The following is a 24,858-nucleotide window of genomic DNA, read 5'->3' as shown; positions in this document are numbered from 1 at the left end:
CAGTACTTTTCCTATTCATTCTTACATTAGGTTTTCATTTAATATGTAAGAAGCAAAAGAGAGAGAAAGGCAAAGGCAGCAACAGAATGCTAGGACCCTATAAATTTCAATCAAATTTAAAGAGAACAGACACAAAATGCTCAATGCGACTGGAACTCTTGTAGAATAAAGTAGAGGGACAGAGTTCTGTGTCCAGACTGATGCCAGACGAAGCTGATCCAGCATAAGTAGACAGCCTACTTCACGTATGTATCAGTATATAATTGTGTTTATTCTAATTAGTAGCACTTGTAGTTACTATAAATTCCAGGAAAGAGAAACAAAATCAAGGGGAAACACATTTAGTGTCTTATGCCGTTATAGTTAATGAACATTTCTAATATTGCATATATATTTTTTTAATTTAATTTTTTTTTATACAGCAGGTTCTTATTAGTCATCCATTTTATACACATCAGTGCATACATGTCAATCCCCATCTCCCAATTCATCACACACACACACACCCCCCGCTTTCCCCACTTGGTGTCCATACGTTTGTTCCCTACACCTGTGTCTCTATTTCTGCCTTGCAAACCGGTTCATCTGTACCATTTTTCTAGATTCCACATATATGCGTTAATATACGATATTTGTTTTTCTCTTTCTGGCTTACTTCACTCTGAATGACAGTCTCTAGGTCCATCCACATCTCTAAAATGACCCAATTTCATTCCTTTTTATGACTAATATTCCACTGTATCTATGTACCACATCTTCTTTACCCATTCGTCAGTCGATGGGCATTTAGGTTGCATCCCTGACCTGGCTATTGTAAATAGTGCTGCAATGAACATTGGGGTGCATGTGTCTTTTTGAATTATGGTTTTCCCTGGGTAGATGCCCAGTAGCGGGACTGCTGGGTCATATGATTAGTGCAAATATTTTTGTCCTCAAAAACGTTCAAAATGGAACCTTCCCTTGCAAAAGTAAAATCCACATCCTACAGAATGACTTGAAGAGATACACTAATGGGACTGTGAAATTATACTAATAACAAAATCCAGTAATTCACACTACCTAAATAACCTATATAAAAATGCAATTTTGAACTAGAAAAGATATAAAAGAGAGATAGATCTTCCTCAACTTACAATGGGGTTAAGTAGAAACTATCGTAAGTCATAAATGCATTTAATACACCTAACCTACCAAACATCATAGCTTAGCCCAGCCTGCCTTAAATGTGCTCAGAACACTTATATTAGCTTACAGTTGGGTAAAATTATTTAACACAAATCCTATTTGATAATAAACTGTGGAATATCTTATGCAATTTATTGAAGACTATACCGAAAGTGAAAAACAGCATGGTTATAGGGGTACAGAATGGTTGTCAGTGTATCAGTTGTTTACCCTCATGATTGTGTGATCATACTGCATATTGCTAGACCAGAAAAAGATCAAAATCCAATATTCAAAGTACAGTTTCTACGGAATGCATATTATGCCATTGTAAAGTTGAAATATCGTTAAGTTGAACCTTCGTAAGTCAGGGACTGTCTGTAGTTCAATCTTACTACCACTATAATGAAAAAACTGAGGCCCACAAAATGTGACTAGACTAAAAAAAACAATTCCTCTCCTGTATAAAAACAAACAAAACTAAACTAAAGGTACAAAGTTCTGTGTAGCAAAACATGTACAGAACTGTTGATGGCAGCATTGTCTATGAGACAGGGTATAAATGCCTGCTACCAGGAGAAGGGGTAAATAAATTATGGTATCTTCATGCAAAGAAATACTATACAGTAGTTAAAACGAATGGACCAGATAAATATCAACTACAAATATCAACACAGATGAATCTGACAAATGCAGCACTGACTAGAAAAAGCAAATTGCAGCAGAAGACAAAGAAAATAACAGTACTTACATAAACTTTTAAAACAAGCAAAACAATACTATATATAGTTTGGAATTATATACCATATGTGGTAAAAGTATAAGAAAATGACTTGGGAATGAGTGGCTACTTCTATGGGGGCTGAAGGGGTACACAGGCAGCTTCTGCAGTACCCATCTGTAGTGTGTCATTTCTAAAACTAGTGTTAGACACATGGATGATTATATTATACTTCATAACTTTCGTGAAACTTAATTATTATATAATAAAATTTCAAGATAAGAAGCATTAAAAACATCTCTTACACTTTGTCTTTTGAGATATGCACTACCAAAATTCAGCATAAACTCAGATACATAAAGACTAGGCAGATGTTGAGGGGTTCAAGACCATTGGCATAGGCTATGTGAGAGCAAGGAAGCAAAGAAGTCTCTGGTTCTCAAAATAACATAACAAAAACAAACAAAAAAATCCAACTAAGTAAACACATTTTTAGAAAATTTTAAATAAATCACACTCCAGATCCTTCCCTCAACTTTTAGGGTGCGCCTCCCCAATCCCCCCACTGTGAGGGACCATGAGGAGATATGATGAAACACAACACAGTTCCTGCTGCAGCCTCTGGAATGGTGATGGAGGCAGAACCAAGGGAATAATCACGATTTAGTGAGCACATACTATGTACCAGGCATTGATAGCTTTGAGCCTTATCTGCATTCTCTGCATTTTCTATTTAATCCATACAATGCCCCTATGAGGTAGGAATGACTATCATGTTCATTTCAGAAAGATTAAAGGACTTGCCAAGGCCACACAGCTAGCAAGTGGTGGAGGGAGGATTCTAGCCAGAGTCTGACATGTAATCAGTATATTGCTGCCTTTCTGTCTATCCAAAATTATAATTACCAAATATCTGTTAACTCATCTTCAAAAAAAAGTTACCTAACTTACATCTGGCTCCAAAACATGTTCAATTGCTTTTAAAGCAGCTTTGCTTTGGTAATTTTTAAGTATTTCCTCTTCTACAGCACGGCACAAAGAACTTTATAGCTCACTCTCTTACAAAACCACCTGTACTATGTCCACATGGTTGTCAACGTTTAAAAACGAATACAAATAATAACAGAAGCAATTCCAAGGGGAATTTTTCTTTGGGGGAGAGGATTAGATGGAAATATTCTAAAAAATGAAAAAGGTGCAACATCTGGAATAATTTTATTTTCTCACATCTTGGATACCTTATATGTGCAACGATGTCAAAAATAAAGGCTCAAGGAGTCCTGAAGTTGAAGTGTCTCAAGATCTCAGAATCCAAGACGACACCCTGAACATATAATTGATTTTTCTCTATTTACTAACCACTAACACATTCACATCACTCACCTCTTAATAAAAGTAGTAACTCATCTCTCAAAAAAAGGCAAAATCCTATTCATTTAAAATGAAAAGCTTTTATGCACATTAGTTTGCCACAAAATAGATCAACACAGGTGTTCTACCAAACTGCTCATCTCTTCTGGGGTGAGCAGGTGCCCCACGCTGTGGCAACATCCAGGAATCTCGGGAAGACTCTCAGCACCATCTAGGCCAGCGATCCTCAACCCTGGTCACAGAGTAGAATGATTCAGAAACTTTAAAGAAATTCTGAGCAGACTATTACTCTATACATGATTGGTAAAACAGTACTGACTAAAAGATAACATAAGGGAATATTGTCTTGAACTTGAGGTAGGCAAAGATTACCTGTACAGACCCATAAAGTACTAACCGAAAGGGGAAAAGATTGATCAATTCAACATTAAAATTAAAAACTTGCTTATTAAAAGACACCCTGAAGAGTGGGAAAGGCAACCCCCAGTGTGGAGACAATGGTGACCAACACATACATCAAAGAACAGGCCTGGGGCTGCTGTGGCCATCCTGCCACCAGAGGGGGGCAGCTAGTCTGAACACCAGGCCTACACACAGGGGGGAAATGTAAAGCCAAAGATTCTGGGCCTTCTTTAGAACCTGAATCAGGGCACGCCTGAAGTCGGCCTGACTCATGCACTGTCTGCGTAGAAGAGCCCATTAATGCCCATTTTATTTATAAGCCAGGAATAGTCCGATTTTCTGTCACTTTCTTCATAAACAGTCTCAAGTGACACTCAATTCAGATACACTTCCACTTCAACTTTCAACTTCTCTGAGAAGGCAATCCACCACCTGTTCTCATTCCTGATTTCATTCAAGCCTTACTCTAAAAAGTTTTGACAATGCCAAACTGGGGTCGTCACTTGCCTAGTCTCAGGCACAAAAGGCTATCTTTTCGTTTCTCAATAATCGTCTTTGCCCTTTAGGGTCCTACTTCAGGGTATCCTCAGTTTTAGAGTTTACTGCTTCTCTGTCATCACTTCATATTCCTTTCTTTTTGTTTAATTCACCCCTGATTTTTCTAGCCCCATGCTCCCAGGGCACAATGCCCTAACAAACACTACTTACTGAAAGCAACATGGTAACCTTGTTTATTCATTTTGTCCACAAAACACATTTATCAGTGATAAATGTGTGCCAGTCCATGTGTTTACAACTATCACCATACCATGCATTATAATCCCTTTAGCTGTCAATAATCATAAATCCTCCAAAAATTTACATGCTTAAATAGATCACAGGAGTCTGCCTTACACTAGCAGCACTGGAACACTAACATTATGTACACACTGGGCCAGCAAGTTTTCACATTTCATTGTTTAAATTGTTTTTTTACTTTATACCATTCCAGTTTAAAAAAATTCTTATATTTTTCTGTAAAACTCTTCCTTTACTTTTCATATGCTTGGAAACCATTTTGGAGTCTCCTTGCCAATGCAAAAGGCTTTTCCTTAAGGCTGGCATAGGCTGGACTGTAGTGACAGGCATGAGACGAGGCAGACAGATTTTTCTCCTTTTTGCACACTGATTAAAAAAAAGTGCCACCAGATGTGAAAGGGAAAATTTAGACTCCAAATTCTGAAATTTAATCTAGCAATAAAGAAGCACCAAATTCTTAAGACACAGTGTACGTCAGCTATCTGCCATCCCACCGTTTCCTCCTTTAAATGTGCTCTTGATTAGAGGGAGCCTACAACATTTTTTTACTTTGGTTAACAAGGTTTCTTTTACTTTAGTGAGCATTACTGGTGAAGGAAAACAGGACTTCTTTGCTTTAAAAGGAGTTGGTGGTGGTCAGATAAGTGAGAAACTCAATTTTGTAAGTGGAGAGATTTCACTTTACTAGTGATATTTCTGACAGAGGTTTTTAAAAGAAAGAAGTACCTGTGTTTAATCCCCACTTTACCGATGCATAGATGCTTATCTTACCCGGAAGTGAGCAGAAAAGCAGTGAGGGAATACGTCAAATTAGGCCTTAGGCACAGACTAAAGATAAGCGATTTTATTTTGAGATAGATTTAAAGCCAGTGGAGGGTTTTGAACACAGGAATGACCCAATCTCACTTATACTAAAAGAAAAAAAAAAATCACTCCAGCAACTGTGTGAAAAAAGGTTGTACAAATAGAATAGAATATTATGCTGCTAATAAATGAATGAGATAAATTTGTAAGTTGCTAAGGAAAGATGTGCAACACATATAGTTAAAAGCTAAGATGCAGAACAGTATACGCAGAGTATGATCCTCTTTGTGGAAACAAGCATACACATGCACCAGATTTCTCAAAATTTAAAGCCAAAGTATTTTCATACCCAAATTGTTCTAAACATACTTAAAACTTTTCTAATAAATATTTTGGGTATTCATTTCAAACTTAAGTTCACTGAAATTAAATGGAATTAAACAAAATTTAAATGAAGTTAAAAATTCAGTACTTAGCCACATTTCAAGGGTTCCATAGCCACATGTGGCTAGAGTCTACGTTATTGGACAAAGCAGATCTAACAACTGTAGAAAACATATAGGAAAGGTTAAACCTGTTTCTGGGGCTTAGAACTGAGGGCAAGGTATGGGCCTTTTACTTCTCAACTTTATGCCTTCTGCCACAAAATAAACATTTTTTTTTTTTCAAATTAAAAAGGCAGGGGCAGATGCAAGTTGTAAGGGATCTGAAGCTTATACAATTTTTAAAGCCCTTTTGACGAATACAAAATTATGAATACAAAATTATATAAGAAAGTGAAAATGCATTTAGAAGTGATAAAAATTTACAAATTTTAAGCACCTGAAAATACCACAAACATCACAAAACCCAGAAAAATATCATCCTATTTTTATTAATTAATCATCTGGCAAACCTCTATAATACCTTTTTTTCCCTAAAATTTTTGGCTATCCACATTTTGACAAATGACAATATTATAATATAATTTTCCACATATAAAATTAAAGAATAATTTAATGTTTCTTCTAATTGTGGTACAGGAACATAGTTGTTTAGAAATATATGTCTAGGAAAGGTTCCTTTAACTTCACAACTCAAGTCAATTTTTAGGATCATTGTCAAATTTGGGAAAACTTCTATAAAGTTACTTTCATATGTGAGCTGCAAAACATCAGGGTGTTTCAGTTTCTTCCGTGGCAACTAATCCCAAGTATTCTTCAAATTGCAGGCACTCATTAACTATAAAGCTGATTGCAGACACATATTATGAAGTTTTTGTTAACTTTCTCCATATTGTGGACAAATGAGCAAGAAACATAACTCTTTTCCCGATGTATTCCTATCATTCATCCCTCTTTGTTAACTAGATCTTCAAACAATCATCAAGCCTATTTATTCTATTTGGAATTTCTTCTTCTCAAATGAATTACTGCTTTGGGGATAATCTGAATTTTTTTTTACAATATACTTTTGGTCATCAGAATAGTTTCTATTTATTTCACCATTTTTATTGCTTTAGTTTTATGTTCCATTATCTGAATTTTCTCAGTTCTTTAATAAATAAAGGTAGTGGTAAAAAAAAAAAGAAGTAACCCTTCATATATGTTTGAATTGGGAATCTGTAATTTCTCAGTTGTCTTATTGAAACACTCCTGAAACATCTTTTAAACTGCAGTTAAAGTCGTATATTCCCAGCTCAACTTCCCTTTAAGCCAGATCCAAAAAAATGCCTGTGATCACTCCAGAGCAATCTAAGATGTGAAGAAATGTGATGGAAGGAGGGTCAGGGCAGAAAAGGGACAGCAGTCTTAACTAATTGTGTTTTAAATATCTTAAAATTCTTCAAATTTTGCAAGACCATATGGCCCTGTGAATACACAGCTAGAGATCTTCCCAGGGCCTTGGAGGGGGGCCTGTGCAAGGAAGGGGCCCTGAAACCTAAATCCCAGTCAATCAGCTTCTGGTAAACTTGCCTCTGATTACAGGTAAACAGAGGAGTCAGAAGACCCAGTTTAAGCCAAAGGTCCTTCCTTAGCTTAAGGAGTTCGGCGTTTCTCCCCACCTGTCCCTCCACCTCCACAGTGAATATTCAATTTCAGGCTGAAGTACACTTCCAGGAAGTCTTAGAGCAGCAAACTCTAACCTTCCTTCCTACTTGACACAGCTAAAATTGCTTCATCTCAGTTTTTGCCGAAGTTGAGGTTCATACAAGTTGAAATCTTAACCAAAAATTTCTGACTTGTTTTTCAGAAACTTCTTCAGTTTCAGTTTCAGCAATCCATTGTTTTGATTGATGCATCTAGCCTCTCTCTCTCTAAAGCTCGGGAAACGTTAGCCCTATCTTAATGTAACAACTCTGAAAGTCTCAGTTGCCCCATAGATCCATTTTTAAAAAACTCATTTATATGGGCTAAAGCCAAGACACATATAGTTGGGGCGGGCAATAGTCATCACAGGGCTCCATACTTCATTAGTGGAAGTAATGTAACTAGTGGTACAACATAGGAAACAGTAATGAGGACATTATATTCACACTGCTCAGCTATGTACACAAAAGGAAGCCTGCACAACATTGAACAATCTATAAAGTAGCAGTCAAAACTGGCTTCTTCCACAATTAAAGCTGTTTTCAGTTTCTCTTTATAATTCATCTTTTATTTTTAACAGAGAATCCCCTCTTATTGGGGGTCATTACTTCTTAAATATTTTATTGACACTATTTATTATCTCCATTTACCCTCTAACTCTTGGAAGTCCAGCAATAGGTTTTAGTTATGGCTTTCACCAAATTCTGTCAAATCTGAAAAATACACATAGTTAAGAACACAAACTCTTAAGAGCCAAACTGACTGGGTTCAAATCCCAGCTCAGCCACTTTCTACCCGTGGTTTTGAGCAAGTCACTGAACTTCTCTGTGCCTCAGTTATCTCATCGGTAAAACAGGGATAAAATAATACCCCACAGAGATGCTGTGAGCATTAAATGAATTCGTGTTCATAAATACTGACAGCAGCGCCTGGTACACACTCGGGCTGCATATGTGTTTGTTAAATATAAGAAAAATATGAATCACATGTAATATGAAATGAGAGTAATCGGAGAAGCTAAAATCAAGATATGCACACTAATTTGAGTGTTTTACTATCTCCCATCATGTTGTAAATTCCAAACTGCCAAAGACAGTTAATTCAAATTTAAAAGCACAAACACAATTCTGAGCCAAATAAACAACTTGTACATTATCAATCCTTTATCTCTGATCACAGGTAATCATTGACAAGCAGCTTGGGCTAGTAGAGTCTGATGTATGTGAAATGGACTCTAGCTGGGAAGCTTTAGGCACATCATTTAGTTTCTTGGAACTTCATTTTCCGTATTTGGGCAAATGGGTATAACGCTGTCTGAACTTCTTAAGATATTTTCTAAAATCCCATTATATAAAACACACATAAAGAGCTATTATGTGGCCCAGCATCTAGCAGATGCTCATTAAATAGTAGTTATTATTATTGTTGTAATTGACCATTATTCTACTCCATTAACATTCCTCTTTCTATATTATACTACATATTAAAGATCGTTGCCCCTCACCATTCTAGGAATATAATTAAGAAAATCTATCTTCCCTATTCACTTTTGTTAAAACTGTCAAACATAATCAATGTCTGACCTTGTCCTGGACTAAGATTGAATAACATTGGTGAAAGAGATCCTTCATGGATATTTATGAATGCAAATGTGACACACAAGGTCCTTTCATTAGTACTTAACGTTATTAAAGTTTTTACAGAACTTAGATAAACTATCACAGAAAAGAATAATTACAGCTTAGATTTCTGCATAATAACAGTTTCAGTTTATGCCACCTTTTGTGAGAACTTTCAAAATCTTAACATATACTACTCTGTGAATATTTTCATTACATCTGCATATTAGATCAGCGCAGATATACGCCTGGTTTTATTTTAGAAAAATATGAGGCTAAAGATTTATGACTTGCCCTCCTAAACATACCAAGAAGGGAATTCACATAATTTCTCACTACTTCTGGAGGAAGCCTTTGCTGCCAGTACTGAGAATGTTACAAAATTAAATATTAAAGGCTCGAATTGCTAAATATTCTATAAGCTATGAAAAAAATACTTACCGACTTCCATTTCTGGAAAATGCATCAACTAATGTCCCTCAAATATTTTCCCTTGGATTAAATGGAAACAGTTCAAACCCAAAGAAGACACATAGCTTTAACCTGGAATGTTGGCTGTTAGAGTGTGTGCTGCTAGAAAGTAATTAAACCACCTTATATTCTTACTTAAGTGAGATTATAAAAACTCAGAAAAGAGTCCTTCAGGAAAAATTGTCAAAACAATTTAAATTCATTTAACACATTAAATCTCACTGTATTTATTGTGGAATTGTTACAGCATTCACTTTAACTTCAAAAAAAGGTAATTGATAGATATTTTCCTTGGAATCCCACACAGTTTTTCTTCAAATCTATTATAAAATACCAACACCAAAAATGGAAAGGCTATAGGCTAGAACTTTCAGAAGCGCTAGCAAGGGAAATTTTTGAAAAACAAATAAAAAAAAGCAAATATAGAAATTAATGTAATCACACTGACTTAAGAGGAGCCAAGGATGGAGGAAAATCTCGTATGATGGGACGTCTCTAGCACAGTGATAAAATGGGATGCAAAGGGGTATCTGGAGTGTAGGAAGTTGGATGTTAGATTCATTGATGGCCATGCCTGGTTCTAGGCTGACAGAGCTAAATCCCAAAGTATTATTGTACTAATAAATATTATAATTCTTCTCCCTAAATTTTTAATTTTAAAAATAATTTTTAAAAACATATATTAAAATGTACTACCATTTTCAGAAGAGCAACATGATATATAGCATTTGAACAGCTATGAAAAGGTAAAATATATTTCACAAACTTTGGTAAATAGGTGCATCAGCATTATGATTTTATTATTAATATACCGCCACAGCACAATGCTGATTACTTTGCTATAAATATAAATCCAAGGCAAAGATAAGTCCTATCTCACCTGCTCCCTTTAAAAAAATTTACAGCAGCTCTAACGAGATTGAGTGATTAATTCATATTGCAATTCTGGGACTGGTCATCTAGTTCTGTAGCAGCAGCAATATCAAAATGTCATCATTAGTTCCATAATATTTCTATAAATCTGTATTTTACAAATAGGTACTGAATTTATATTATGTTCTAATCCATGAAACAGAATTTGGTTTCACCTTATGACATAAACAAGTATATAATAAAACATAAATAAAATATTTAATTTTATATATAAAATAAAACATAATGCATACAATAAAACATATAATGACTTATTAGATGATTATACTTTGTTTTCCTATTTTGGGGCCCAGAAACAGCACATTCTCTAATAATTTAATGATTCAGATTTAATTTCTGTACTTTCTTTCAAGAACACAGCAAACTTTCCTTTTCCTTCAAGGAAAATTACCTGTTAAGCTGAAAATAATGACAGCCGAATTTTCAGTTATAGAGAGAAACAGTTTCAGAGAGAAACTCAGGAAGCAACAATGAAGATTTCCCATTTCTCAAAACCTTGACCTAGTGGGCTCAGCGCTTCACATGAAAGGACCAAAACCTTCGGTCTCCACTCTGTTTTGAGTTACTACCCTGGCAGCCTTTCTGGCAGTTTCAATTGGTTAAAAGAATTTTTTTATTTCTGAGCAAAAATATATTTCATAATTGCTAAGTATCACAATAACCCAAGATTTGAAGCTTTCTGAGTAACACTGTAGAGCCGTGGAAAAAAACCCCATGATCTACTACTACCTGGTGACCTTTCCAAGTCACTGGATATTTTTGAGCCTCAGTTTTCCTCATCCATAAACCAGGAAAAAGGCATTTGCTCTGCCTTGTTCTAGGGATTTCTGAAAGGATCAAATAAAGTAGCATGTATGAAATGCTCTATAAGACAAAGTATTCAACAAATGGAACAGTATTAATAATTGTAGAAAAAATAAGAGTGATTATTAATTAAATAAAATGTATTAAACAATAACTGGGCTTTCTAGGACTAGGACTTTTCTAAGAATTTTAAGAGTTATAAAGGAAAAAGGGTGAGTGACTTTTCTAAATGATAACTTCAAAACAAATCTCAATACTTCTGAGCAAAGCAAGGCTAGAGTTGTCCTCTGCCCTAGGACAGACATCAAAACATCAGTACATAATATCCTCCCAAGGCAACTCCAAGACAATAGTAGGATTTATCAACCCCTTGCATCTCTATTATTTAGGAAGAGTCCTCATGGCCTACGGGCTAGTGAAGGCATCTCATTACTATTTCTCACCATGCACTTGAAGGCCACTTTGCCTACTGAACAATCAACACCATTTCTAATTAGATATATGAAGTATCAAAAACATGGCAATAACTTTCAGTAACAATTTACGCACACACAACACACATATACAAACACTCCATTTTTAAGAAGGGATATAAACATCTTAAAAAAATTCTTTTAAATCTACAGGACCTTAATCCCTGAAGATAGCAATAAAAAAAAGGGGATTGTTTGTGTAACTTGTACCAAAATAATGAGACATTTCCAAGTTTGTGTTTGAAGTTCTTTAAACAAGGTGGTCTTTTTAGTGAGCTGAGATAAAAATTTTAAACATTTTAGGGACCGAGCATTTGGTTGGCATTCTGCCACTTTCTACACCAGATAATTTCAGTTGCTGCTATTTGTCTCATATGTTTTTTATTCTCCCTCTAGGGAAGTCAAAGCCTTTTCACTTGCAGGCAAATTTTACTGTAGCTCTGGTAACTACTTTACAAGGTGATAAGCATTCACAAGAGGCTTTTATTAGGCTGGTAGCAAAAGCAAAAACTATGTGCACATATTTAGACAACATGTGCGAAATGGAAAACTTTAAACATATGAGAGCTCCAAGTTAACCTACTAAAACTGCATATCCCATGAAAAATCTGGGGGTAGAAAAAAGAAACATGCTAAATAGCCTCAAATATAACTGACTGTATATTTTCCTTGCCTTCAACTCAACATAACAGCTTGTTTAATTAACTATGTCAACTAATGCATATGCTAACTCACTGCTATCTGATTTTGCCCAGAGAATGTTTCCCTCCATCACTTTTCCAAATGATTTTACCAAGTTAGAACAGAAACTCTTGCTTTTATCATGTTTATTCCAACCGGTTCCATGAGTAGTGTCCCAAAGAAATAAATGGTCTGAACTCTATGGTACAATTAAGCTATGAGGGCAACTAAGCATTCAAACATGAGACTATTAGTTAAGACACAAAGTTCGAAAGTACTATACTAATCAGAGAAAGAAATGATCATCAGTTATCATAAATGTACCAGTCATGAGGGGCCTTAAGGCAGGCCTTGGATTCTAGATAAGACTTGAGTAAGAGGAGAGAATAACAGCCTGGGAAATGACAAAAATAATGTGCCCGCATGATCAGCTTCCAGGGCTCAGAGAGACTGAGCAGGAGCTCTGATGAGGGGCAGTGGAAAATGTGGGGAAACAGACCGTTTGTTGGAAATCACTGCACTAGACTAGTTTTACACATCATTAAGTAAAACAGACTCAGTGATTTTCAAGTCTCCTTCCACTACTTGTAAGTTTACATCATAAATCTAATAAAATAAACTCTCCTTGCTTTGTAAAGATACAGTGCTTTTCCTGACAACGTAACTTTTTCTGACCTGTCCACTAGACTGTAGGCTTACCAAGAATGAGTTCCACCTTATACCCCCAGAGGTTGGTTCCAGTGTACAGCACATAAGCAGGGACCAAAATAAATGCTTCCTGAATGCTACAGCACAGAGTGCAGGATTAGAAAGTGAACTTTCTTGGCACAGAGTAATAAAAGTATAACCTTTCTCAGTTTGTCACTGTACATCCCATAAGGAGAACAGAATTTCTCAAAATAACATCACAATGTAATTAGAAATCAGAAAGAAGAAGCAGTAGAATCTCAAAAAGAAAGATTTATGAGACAACCTACAGAATGGGAAAAAATAATTGCAAATCATATACTGATAGACTTTTATCTAGAATATATAAAGAACTCTTATAACTCAATAATAAAAACATAAATACCCAAGTTAAAAATAAGGAAAAAATCTGAATAATCATCGGTCCAATGAAAATATACAAATGGCCAAAAAGCACATGAAAAAATGCTCAAATCATTAGCCATCAGGTAAATGCAAATCAAAGCCATAATAAGATACTACACCATATCCACTAGGATGACTACAATCAAAAAGACAGACAGGCAAGATCTTTTTTGACCCACCTCCTAGAGTAATGAAAATAAAAACAAAAATAAACAAATGGGACCTAATTAAACTTAAAAGCTTTTGCACAGCAAAGGAAACAATAAACAAGATGAAAAGACAACCCTCAGAATGGGAGAAAATATTTGCAAATGAAGCAACTGACAAGGGATTAATCTCCAAAATATACAAGCAGCTCATGCAGCTCAATATCAAAAAAGAAACAAACAACCCAATCCAAAAATGGGCAGAAGACCTAAATAAACATTTCTCCAAAGAAGACATACAGATGGCCAACAAACACATGAAAAGATACTCAACATCACTAATTATTAGAGAAATGCAAAACAAAATTACAGTGAGGTATCACCTCACACCAGTCAGAATGGTCACCATCAAAAAATCTATGAACAATAAATGCTGGAGAGGGTGTGGAGAAAAGGGAACACTCCTACAACTGTTGGTGGGAATGTAAATTGATACAACCACTATGGAGAACAGTATGGAGGCTCCTTAAAAAACTAAAAATGGGCTTCCCTGGTGGCGCAGTGGTTGAGAGTCCGCCTGCCGGTGCAGGGGACACGGGTTCGTGCCCCGGTCCGGGAAGATCCCACATGCCACAGAGCGGCTGGGCCCGTGAGCCATGGCCGCTGAGCCTGCGCGTCCGGAGCCTGTGCTCTGCAACGGGAGAGGCCACAACAGTGAGAGGCCCGTGTACCACAAAAAAAAAAAAAAAAAAAAAACTAAACTAAAAACAAAACTACCATATGATCCAGCAATTCCACTCCTGGGCATATACCCGGAGAAAACCATAATTCAAAAAGATACATGCACCCCAATGTTCACTGCAGCACTATTTACAATCGCCAGGGCGTGGAAGCAACCTAAATGTCCATCAACAGAAGAATGCATAAAGAAGATGTGGTACATATATACAATAGAATATTACTCAGCCATATAAAGGAACAAAATTGGGTCATTTGTAGAGATGCGGATGGACCTAGAGGCTGTCATACAGAGTGAAGTAAGTCAGAAAGAGGAAAACAAATATCGTATACATTGCTTATATGTAGAATCTAGAAAAATGATACAGATGAACTTATTTGCAAAGCAGAAATAGAGACACAGACATAGAGAACGGATGTATGGATAACGGGGGGAGAAGGGGGGACAGGATGAATTGGGAGATTGGGATTGACATATATACACTATTATGTATAAAATAGATAACTACTGAGAACCTACTGTATAGTACAGGGAACCCTACTCGATGCTCTGTGGTGACCTAAACGGGAAGGAAATCCAAAAAAGAGGGGATATATGCATATGTATAGCTGATTCACTTTGCTGTACAGCAGAAACTAACACAACACTGTAAAGCAAGTATACTCCAATAAAAATTAATTAAACAAGAAAAAACAGACAGACAGTAACAATTAGTATTGGCCAGGATATTGAGAAATTGGAACTTGCACACACTGCACTTAGGACTGTAAAATGGGCCAGTCCCTTTGCAAAACAGTCTGGAGTTTTTCAAATGATTAAACATAGAGTTACCATATGACTCAGCAATTCCACTCCTTGGTATATACCCAAGAGAAACGAAAACATATATACTCAAAAACCTGTACACAAATATTCACAGCAGCATTATTAATATTAGCCAAAAAGTAGATATAATCTGAATGTCTATTAACTGACGAATGAATAAACAAAATATGGTATAGCCATACAATGGAATATTATTCGGCAATAAAAAAGAATGGAATAATACATGTTCCAATGTGGATGAACCTTGAAAAGTAAAAGAAGTAAAGGACCCAGCCACAAAAGAAGTAAAATAAGCCAGTCAGAAAAGATCAAATATATTGTATGATTTCACTATGTGAAATGTCCAGAAAATGGAAATCTATAGAGTCAGAAAGTTTGGGGAAAATGAAAAGTAACTGCTACTGGGTACAGAGTTTCTTTCTGAAGTGATGAAAAGGTTCTACAGTAGCCTGTAAAACTACACAACGAGTGCTCTACTCTGTGAATATGTTAAAAGCCATTGAATTGTACACTTTAAGTAAGTTAATGTTATAGTATATGAATTATATCTGAATAAAGACTTTATTAAAAATATAGTTTCTGTTTAGGGTGATGAAAGAGTTTTGGAAATAGACAGTGGTGATGGTTTCACAACATTGTAAATGTAATTAATACCACTAAATTGTACATTTAAGATGGTTAAAATGGAAACTTTTATGTTATATATATTTTACCACAATAATTTTAAGAAAGTGCAGAATGGAAAAAAATAACTTACTTTCCCCAGTTTTAATTATGAGTAGATTCTTCCTTCAGTAGAAGCACTTTGTCCAAAGTAGGAAAATCCCACATCTAAAATATTTTATCAGACCATAGATAAAGGAAGTATTAACATGATTTTGGAAATTTTATTGAATAAATCAATCAGTATAACATTTAAAAAATTTGTAAAAGATATTAAAATCAAATGCATTCCCATTTCAGTTTTACAACTTATAAACTTCGTATATTTGTGGTTCTTAACCTGCCTTAACACTGTTTTTGACAGATGATGTTTGTTAACTGCTTTGCTATTTCCTGTAATGAGGAAACTGACTGTTACACTTCAGGTTTTAACAAATAGCATTTCTACTAACCTTTGCTAATTATGCTGTGCCTGTATTTTGCGTAACATTTCACACTACATTTATTCTCCTACTTTGATTTTAGAGCAACTTATTTGTAAAAAAGTGAATTTATATACATTTCATTTTGGCTCACCAGCCAAATCTGATTGTGTTGCTTCTAATCCAATTCTACACAGATACTTAAACAGAAATGCACATTGATGTGACTAAACTGAATACTTAAATATACAGCACCTCTTTCAGATTTCAACAGGAATGTAGATACACAGACATAAATACAGACCAAGCAAAAACAGCCTAGTGCACGCACTGTAAAAGCCATGTGCTTTACAATAAATATTTCTGTGCAAGTCTTTTCAAATACACTGAGAATTATTACTTAAACATGATTGCATTTGAATGTATAGCACTTTGATGGGTTTAGTTTAAAGCAAGTCTATTACGACAGAAAGAAGAGCAAATGTTCTACCATAGTGCCGTTTTATATGAAATAAAACATCAATATCGGAGATGAAAAAAATTAAAGCATCAAACAATAGTAACTCTGTCGTCAATCAAGCTTATTTCAGATAAATGAATACAGAATTTCAAATCTGTGATTACTCATACTTACATTCTTTTCACTTGACAATCCTGAAAATCACTTTACCTAAAAATTTTGGTTCTAAATGTTAGGCTCATTAATTAAAAGAATTAATCCTCTAAGAAGTTGTCACTTAGAAAAGGCATCTTGAGAAACAGAGTAACAAATACTGATATGAGTTATGCCTTGATTTTTAAATTTTTTTATATTTATAAACATAAATAATATTATACATGGTGAAAATCTCATTTTCTGTGATGAAAAATAAATGTTAATCTTTTTAGATGAGAAAAATAATGACTGATGCACATTGGATGCCAGGGCCAGGAGACTCCAGAAACCATATTTTTTATAAACTTAACAAAAAAACCCCAATACATTTATTAAGTGCACACTTTGTGAAAGACATTTTCTTCTGCATTTTACATACTTGATTTCATTTAGTCCTCGCAAAAATTTTGTGCAGTAGGTATTCATTATGTATAGCCACTTCATACATGAGAAAACTAAGGATGAAGAGATTAAGTAGGCTGTGCAAATGTGCAGGAGTAAGAATTCGAACTAGAATTGAATCCAAGTCCATGCTCTTTCCATTACACCATTCTTTCTTCTACAAGTAAACATTCTATCATTTGCTAAAATAATTCAGTAGCATCAGCTGTTGCAACTGTATAAAGGCTCGGGGAATACCAGACATATTCCTGAAGTCTGACTGGTAAAGCTATATTACCCAGCTACGAAGGGGAAATCATACTTAGGCAGAGCAATCCCTACTTTTCCAAGTTTGACACATCAGAACAAACAAGAAATCAAAACTAAATTAAACTCAACCTTAACATTTATATTTCTTAAAGTCCTATTAATCCAACCAGCAGAGGCATGTAATAATACATGGACAACAGGATGCTAATTTTATAAAAACAATTTCTACTTGGATTCTGCATGTTGTATATTTCCCACTCTGTATGTATCTTGTACATGTATTTGAACATGTCTTTTATAGGTGTACATTTAAAAAAATTACTCCAAAAGAGAGCTCCTCCAAGGTCATCTCACTGGTTAATTTCATTTATAAGTTATAGTGAGGTTTCTTTTTTGGATACCAATACATTTCTCTTTTTTTTTGGCAATCTGAATTACATTTATTTTTAAACAAGTGGGAGGAATATTGAGTGTCTTGAATGTTGTGTGCAAAACTGATCCACGTCACCATCTCACCGTCACAACTGAACATGGCAAGGCAGGTACATTGGTTTCCAGCATCACAGGCAACACTGCATGTACGTTTTTTAATGAATAATGTAAACTTCAGTGTTAAGGCAGCTGGTAGTAATGCTGAACACAGGCTTAGCTCCGTGCCCATTTCAGGAATGAGACGGTCAGCACTTGAAAACAAACTGTGAGAGGAGAAAAGGGGAGCCGGCATTATCTGACAAAAACAGTGTGTCAAAATATTTTCCCTTTCACACACACAAAAAGAAATACTGGAACATTTAGAAAAACAAAGCACCCATCCCGCCAACTTCAGCCTGTTCTTTAACAAATACTTCAAAATACTGATAAATAATAGTGACTGCAAGCAGAATTCCAGTGCCTGAGCCGATGGCCCCGAGGAAGTCAGCCAACACGGACAGGGCGCCGAGGCACAAGTTGCCGAACGCAGCTGCTATGGGGATGCACCTATTAAGCTCATGAACCATAGAGGTATCCCTGTGGCCTCTCATTACGATTTGCTGTTCTTTAAGCTGTTCAGCTACATCTTTGGCTGAGGAACCAGACACCACTATCCACATCTTAGAAAAGAATGCACATGATCCCAACATGAAGATGCTATAAACAACCACATGGACAGGATCCTCAAATATGGCGCCCATGGACTCAGGAGGAGAAAGGTAGTAACAAAGGCCCCCCACTGGGTAAGAACAAGCAGATCCTTCCCAACTGACATCAGTCCATGGTCCTGGTAAATTTACTAAAAATCGAACTGACAGCATCTGGGAAATAACATACAGTTTGGATGATGGGGATGTTGGAGGTGTAGAAGAGCTTGGGGTAGCTGCTGTACTGCCCTCAGTACTGGGCCGACTTAATGGGCAGATCCACACGAAATCCCTGAAAATATATAACAGCAAACACGAAAACTGTAGCAATGAGGTTCATGAGATTGGGTAAATTCTGATGACTGAAAGCCTCCGTGAGAGCTTGACCTGTGTCTGTCCTGGTGGCCAGTAAATAAAAGACAGCTATGACTGCACCCTCAAACTCAGTACCTCTGCCACTGTTAATGGTAGTGGGACTAAAGGCCTTCCAGACAATGGTTTCACAGATGTTGGTGGCAATAAAGAGGGAAATCCCAGACCCCAAGTCGTAACCCTTCTGTAGCAGCTCATCTAACAGCAGCACAATCAAACCAGCAACAAACAACTGAATGATGATAAGGAGACAGATTCCAGCACCCATTTCAGCGGTATCCCCGTACAGGTCCGTCATGACATACACAATGGCTTGCCCAATCGTAATGATCATACCAGATAGTTTTGGGGCTCCACTGAATAGGGCTCTGTCTTTGGGTATATCTCCAACTTCAATGATTTTGGCTTCAGCTAACAACTGCATAATCAAACCAGATGTTACAACTGGGGAGATACCCAATTCCATTAAAGTTCCTCTGTTGAATGCAAAAATAACTCTCATCCAGTAGAAAGGATCTGCAGAATCTGATGACATGATTCCAAATAGTGGTATCTGACAACATACTAAGAAGATGAAAAGAGTTATAGCAGTCCACAGTACCTTCTCTCTCTAAACTGGATTTGCCTTTCAGGTTTCTGAATTTCTGGTAGAACTGCACAGAAAGGTTTGATAACTTCTAAAAATGTGATGCCCATGGCGGCAGCTAGGGCCACCCGGTGGGGCCCAGCGACCTCGGCACGTCCTTCGCTAGGGTCCCGCGGCTTGGGCCTCGGTGCCTGCTCCCGACACGCTCCGGCCAGCCCCACCAATACATTAAAAAGGCATTTTTTAGGGAAAAAAATATAGATGTACATACATATATAATTATAAAGGTAATGTAAGCTTACTCCAACTACACAAGAATGGGTCTAATTCTTACTGAAACACTTTTCTCTTAGCTTTCCCAACACCCCTTCTCCTCAGTACTTTCCTCTTGACTCTCTGGCTGTTCTTTCTCAGTCCATCTGTGAACGTCTCCTATTCTACTCAAGGTCTAGGTTTTAGAGCTCCCTAGGGCCAGGTCCTGGGCTCTCTTTCTCAACATTCCCTCCCTAGGTGATCACATTCATTCACAAAGATGTAAATACCATCTGCACCCTGATAATCCCCAGATTTATACTGTAAGCCCAAACCTCTACAAAAAACCTCCATTACTACATAAAAGTTACTTTGTCTAAAAACTGAACTCTTGATGTTCCCCCCAAACCTGTTCCTTCTCTAGACTTCTATATCCTCCACCCTATGGCTCATGCCATCAGACACTTATTTAATTCTAGGGAACCTCCTTGCCCCCATATATAATCCACCACCATATCCCCAAATACATTCTAAATGTGCCCACTTCTCTCCATTTCTACTGTCACTACTCTAGTCCAAGTGACCACTACCTCTCGCCTGGACTATTTATTATTGCTCTAGGCCATATCCTACAGATTCTCCTCTTTAATTTAAAGACCAGTGAGGTCTTTAAATTAAGACAAACAAACAAAAAACAGATACTATCATTTCTCTGATTAAAACTCCTTCAATAATTTCCCCTTGCACTTCAGGTCAAAATTCAAACTGCCAAACCTTGTATATTCTGACCTGCCTGTTCCTATCCAATTTCATCCCAGGTTTTTGCTCCCCTCTGTACTTCAGTGATACTGGTCTTCTTTCAGTTCTTCCAGTAAGCCAGAATCCTTACTGCCTCAGGGCTTTTGCACATGCTGTTTCCTCTACCTGGAACGCTTTCCTCCACTTCTTGCCCAGCTAACTCTGATTCATCGTTCAAGTTTCAGCACAAATATCACTTCCTGAGCCACCTCCTACCCTAAATTAGTTCCCCCTTGTGAATTCTCTCTCATAGCATCCTTTTCTTTCATATCACTCATTACAATTTGTAAGTAAATACATATGTGTGTGTGTATGCATATGTGCATATTAAATGCCTGGCTCTTCCACTACGTTGTTAAATTCATGAAGACAGGGACCATGTCCATCTTGGTCACCTCTGCATAGCCAACATTTTACATAGTGTCTGGCACATAATGGGTGCTTTATAAATATTTGCTGAATTAATCAATTAGTAAAAAGTTTCCTTCTCCACCAACACGTTGTTCCTGAAAGCAACCATTGTAAGTTGCTTTCCAGACATGAAAACATATGATTAAAGGGTAAAGAGTTCAGGAGATTGGCTCAAGATGGCAGAGTAGAAGGACATACTCTCACTCCCTCTTGTGAGAGCACCGGAATCACAACTAACTGCTGAACAATCATCGACAGGAAGCTACTGTAATTCACCAAAAAAGATACCCCACATCCAAATACAAAGGAAAAGCCACAATGAGACGGTAGGAGGGGTGCAATCAAAATAAAATCAAATCTCATAACCGCTGGATGGGTGACTCACAAACTGGAGAACACTTATACCACAGAAGTCCACCCACTGCAGTGAAGGTTCTGAGCCCCAGGCTTCCCAATCTGGGGGTCTGGCAATGGTAGGAGGAATTCCTAGAGAATCAGACTTTGAAGGTTAGCGGGATTTGATTGCAGGACTTTGACAGGACTGCGGGAATCAGAGACTCCACTCTCGGAGGGCACACACAAAGTAGTGTGCGCATCAGGACCCAGGGGAAGGAGCACTGACCCCATAGGAGACTGAACTAGACCTACCTGCTAGTGTTGGAGGGTCTCCTACAGAGGTTGGGGTGGCTGTGGCTCACCGTGTAGACAAGGACACTGGCAGCAGAAGTTCTGGGAAGTAGTGCTTGGCGTGGGCCCTGCCAGAGTCAGCCATTAGCCCCACCAAGGAGCCTGGATAGGCTCCAGTGTTGGGTCACCTCAGGCCAAACAACCATCAGGGAGGGAACTCAGCCCCACCAATCACCAGACAAGTGGATTAAAGTTTTACCCAGCTCTGCCCAGCAAAGCGACAGCCAGCTCTACCCACCACCAGTCCCTCCCATCAGGAAACTTTCACAAGCCTCGTAAATAGCCTCATTAACCAGAGGGCAGACAGCAGAAGCAAGAAGAACTACAATCTTGCAGCCTGTGGAACAAAAACCCCATTCACAGAAAGACAGACAAGATGAAAAGGCAGAGGGCTATGTACCAGATGAAGAAACAAGATAAATCACCAGAAGAACAACTAAATGAAGTGGAGATAGGCAACCTTCCAGAAAAACAATTCAGAATAATGTTAGGGAAGATGATCCAGGACCTCGGAAAAAGAATGGAGGCAAAGAAAATAATGAAGGAAACGATAGCAACGATCAATAAAATTAAAAGCTGGTTCTTTGAGAAGATAAACAAAATTGATAAACCGTTAGCCCGACTCATCAAGAAAAAAAGGGAGAAGACTCAAATCAATAGAATTAGAAATGAAAAAGGAGAAGTAACAACTGACACTGCAGAAATACAAAGGATCATGAGAGATTACTACAAGCAACTATATGCCAATAAAATGGACAACCTGGAAGAAATGGACAAATTCTTAGAAATGCACAACCTTCAGAGACTGAACCAGGAAGAAAACAGGAAATACGAACAGACCAATCACAAGCACTGAAATTGAAACTGTGATTAAAAATCTTCCAGCAAACAAAGGCCCAGGACCAGATGGCTTCACAGGCGAATTCTATCAACCATTGAGAGAAGAGGTATCACTTATCCTTCTCAAACTCCCCCAAAATATAGCAGAGGGAGGAACACTCCGAAACTCATTCTACGAGGCCACCATCACCCTGATATCAAAACCAGACGAAGATGTCACAAAGAAAGAAAACTAGAGGTCAATATCACTGATGAACATAGATGCAAAAATCCTCAACAAAATACTAACAAACAGAATCCAACAGCACATTAAAAGGATCATACACCATGATCAAGTGGGGTTTATCCCAAGAATGCAAGGATTCTGCAATATACGCAAATCAAACAATGTGATACACCATATTAACAAACTGAAGGACAAAAGCCATATGATCATCTCAATAGATGCAAAGAAAGCTTTTGACAAAATTCAACACCCATTAATGATAAAAAGCCTCCAGAAAGTGGGCATAAAGGGAACTTTCCTCAACATAATAAAGGCCATATATGACAAACCCACAGCCAACACTGTCCTCAATGGTGAAAAATTGAAACCATTTCTGCCAAGATCAGGAACAAGACAAGGTTGCCCACTCTAACCACCATTATACAACATAGTTTTGGAAGTTTTAGCCAAAGCAATAAGAGAAGAAAAAGAAATAAAAGGAATCCAAATCAAAAAACAAGTAAAACTGTCACTGTTTGCAGATTACATGATACTATGTGTAGACAATCCTAAAGATGACACCAGAAAACTTCTAGAGCTAATCAATGAATTCAGCAAAGTAGCAGGATACAAAATTAATGCACAGAAATCTCTTGCATTCCTATACACTAATGATGAAAAATCTGAACGTGAAACTAAGAAAACACTCCCATTTACCATTGCAACAAAAAGAATAAAGTATCTAGGAATAAACCTACCTAAGGAAAAAAAGACCTGTATGCAGAACATTATAAGAAACTAATGAAAGGAATTAAAGATGATACAAATAGATGGGGAGAGATATACCATGCCCTTGGATTGGAAAAATCAACACTGTGAAAATGACTATACTACCCAAAACAATCTAAAGATTCAATGCAATCCCTATCACCCTACCAACGTCATTTTTCACAGAGATAGAACGAAAAATTTCACAATTAGTATGCAAACACAAAAGACCCCGAATAGCCAAAGCACTCTTGAGAAAGAAAAACGGAGCTGGAGGAAAAAGGTTCCCTGACTTCAGACTATACTACAAAGCTACAGTAATCAAGATAGTATGGTACTGGCAAAAAAAAAGAAATATAGATCAATGGAACAGGATAGAAAGCCCAGAGATAAGCCCACGCACATATGGTCACCTTATCTTTGATAAAGGAGGCAAGAATATATAGTGTAGACAAGACAGCCTATTGAAAAAGTGGTGCTGGGAAAACTGGACAGCTACATGTAAAAGAATGAAATTAGAACACTCCCTAACACATTACACAAAAATAAGCTCAAAATGGATTAAAGACCTAAATGTAAGGCCAGACACCATCAAACTCTTAGAGGAAAACATAGGCAGAACACTCTAGGACATAAATCACAGCAAGATCCTTTTTGACCCACCTCCTAGAGAAATGGAAATAAAAACAAAAGTAAACAAATGGGACCTAATGAAACTTAAAAACTTTGCACAGCAAAGGAAAACTTAAACAAGACCAAAAGACAACCCTCAGAATGGGAGAAAATATTTGCAAATGAAGCAACTGACAAAGGATTAATCTCCAAAATTTACAGGCAGCTCATGCAGCTCAATATCCAAAAAACAAACAACCCAATCAAAAAATGGGCAGAAGACCTAAATAGACATTTCTCCAAAGAAGATATACAAACTGTCAACAAACACATGAAAGGATGCTCAGCATCACTAATCATTAGAGAAATGCAAATCAAAACTACAATGAGATATCATCTCACACCAGTCAGAATAGCCATCATCAAAAAATCTAGAAACAATAAATGCTGGAGAGGGTGTGGAGAAAAGGGAACACTCTTGCACTGTTGGTGGGAATGTAAATTGATACAGCCACTATGGAGAACAGTATGGAGGTTCCTTAAAAAACTAAAAATAGAATTACCATAAGATCCAGCAATCCCACTACTGGGCATATGCCCTGAGAAAACCATAATTCAAAAAGAGTCATGTACCAAAATGTTCATTGCAGCTCTATTTACAATAGCCCGGAGACGGAAGCAACCTAAGTGTTCATTAACAGATGAA

At 36.9% G+C, this 24,858-nt stretch overlaps 1 protein-coding gene and 1 pseudogene across 3 annotated transcripts in view; both read right to left on the bottom strand.

Annotated features, from left to right (window-relative positions):
* UMAD1 (UBAP1-MVB12-associated (UMA) domain containing 1) overlaps positions 1–24,858 on the bottom strand; it is a 252,524-nt gene that overhangs the window by 126,746 nt on the left and 100,920 nt on the right. The gene's annotated exons all lie outside the window — the stretch shown is intronic.
* On the bottom strand, positions 15,952–24,521 carry LOC101281798 (protein transport protein Sec61 subunit alpha-like; annotated as a pseudogene).

Source organism: Orcinus orca, chromosome 9 (assembly GCF_937001465.1).
Source record: "Orcinus orca chromosome 9, mOrcOrc1.1, whole genome shotgun sequence".
NCBI classification, from domain to species: Eukaryota; Metazoa; Chordata; class Mammalia; order Artiodactyla; family Delphinidae; genus Orcinus; species Orcinus orca.
This window is presented reverse-complemented; position numbering and strand designations above follow the sequence as displayed.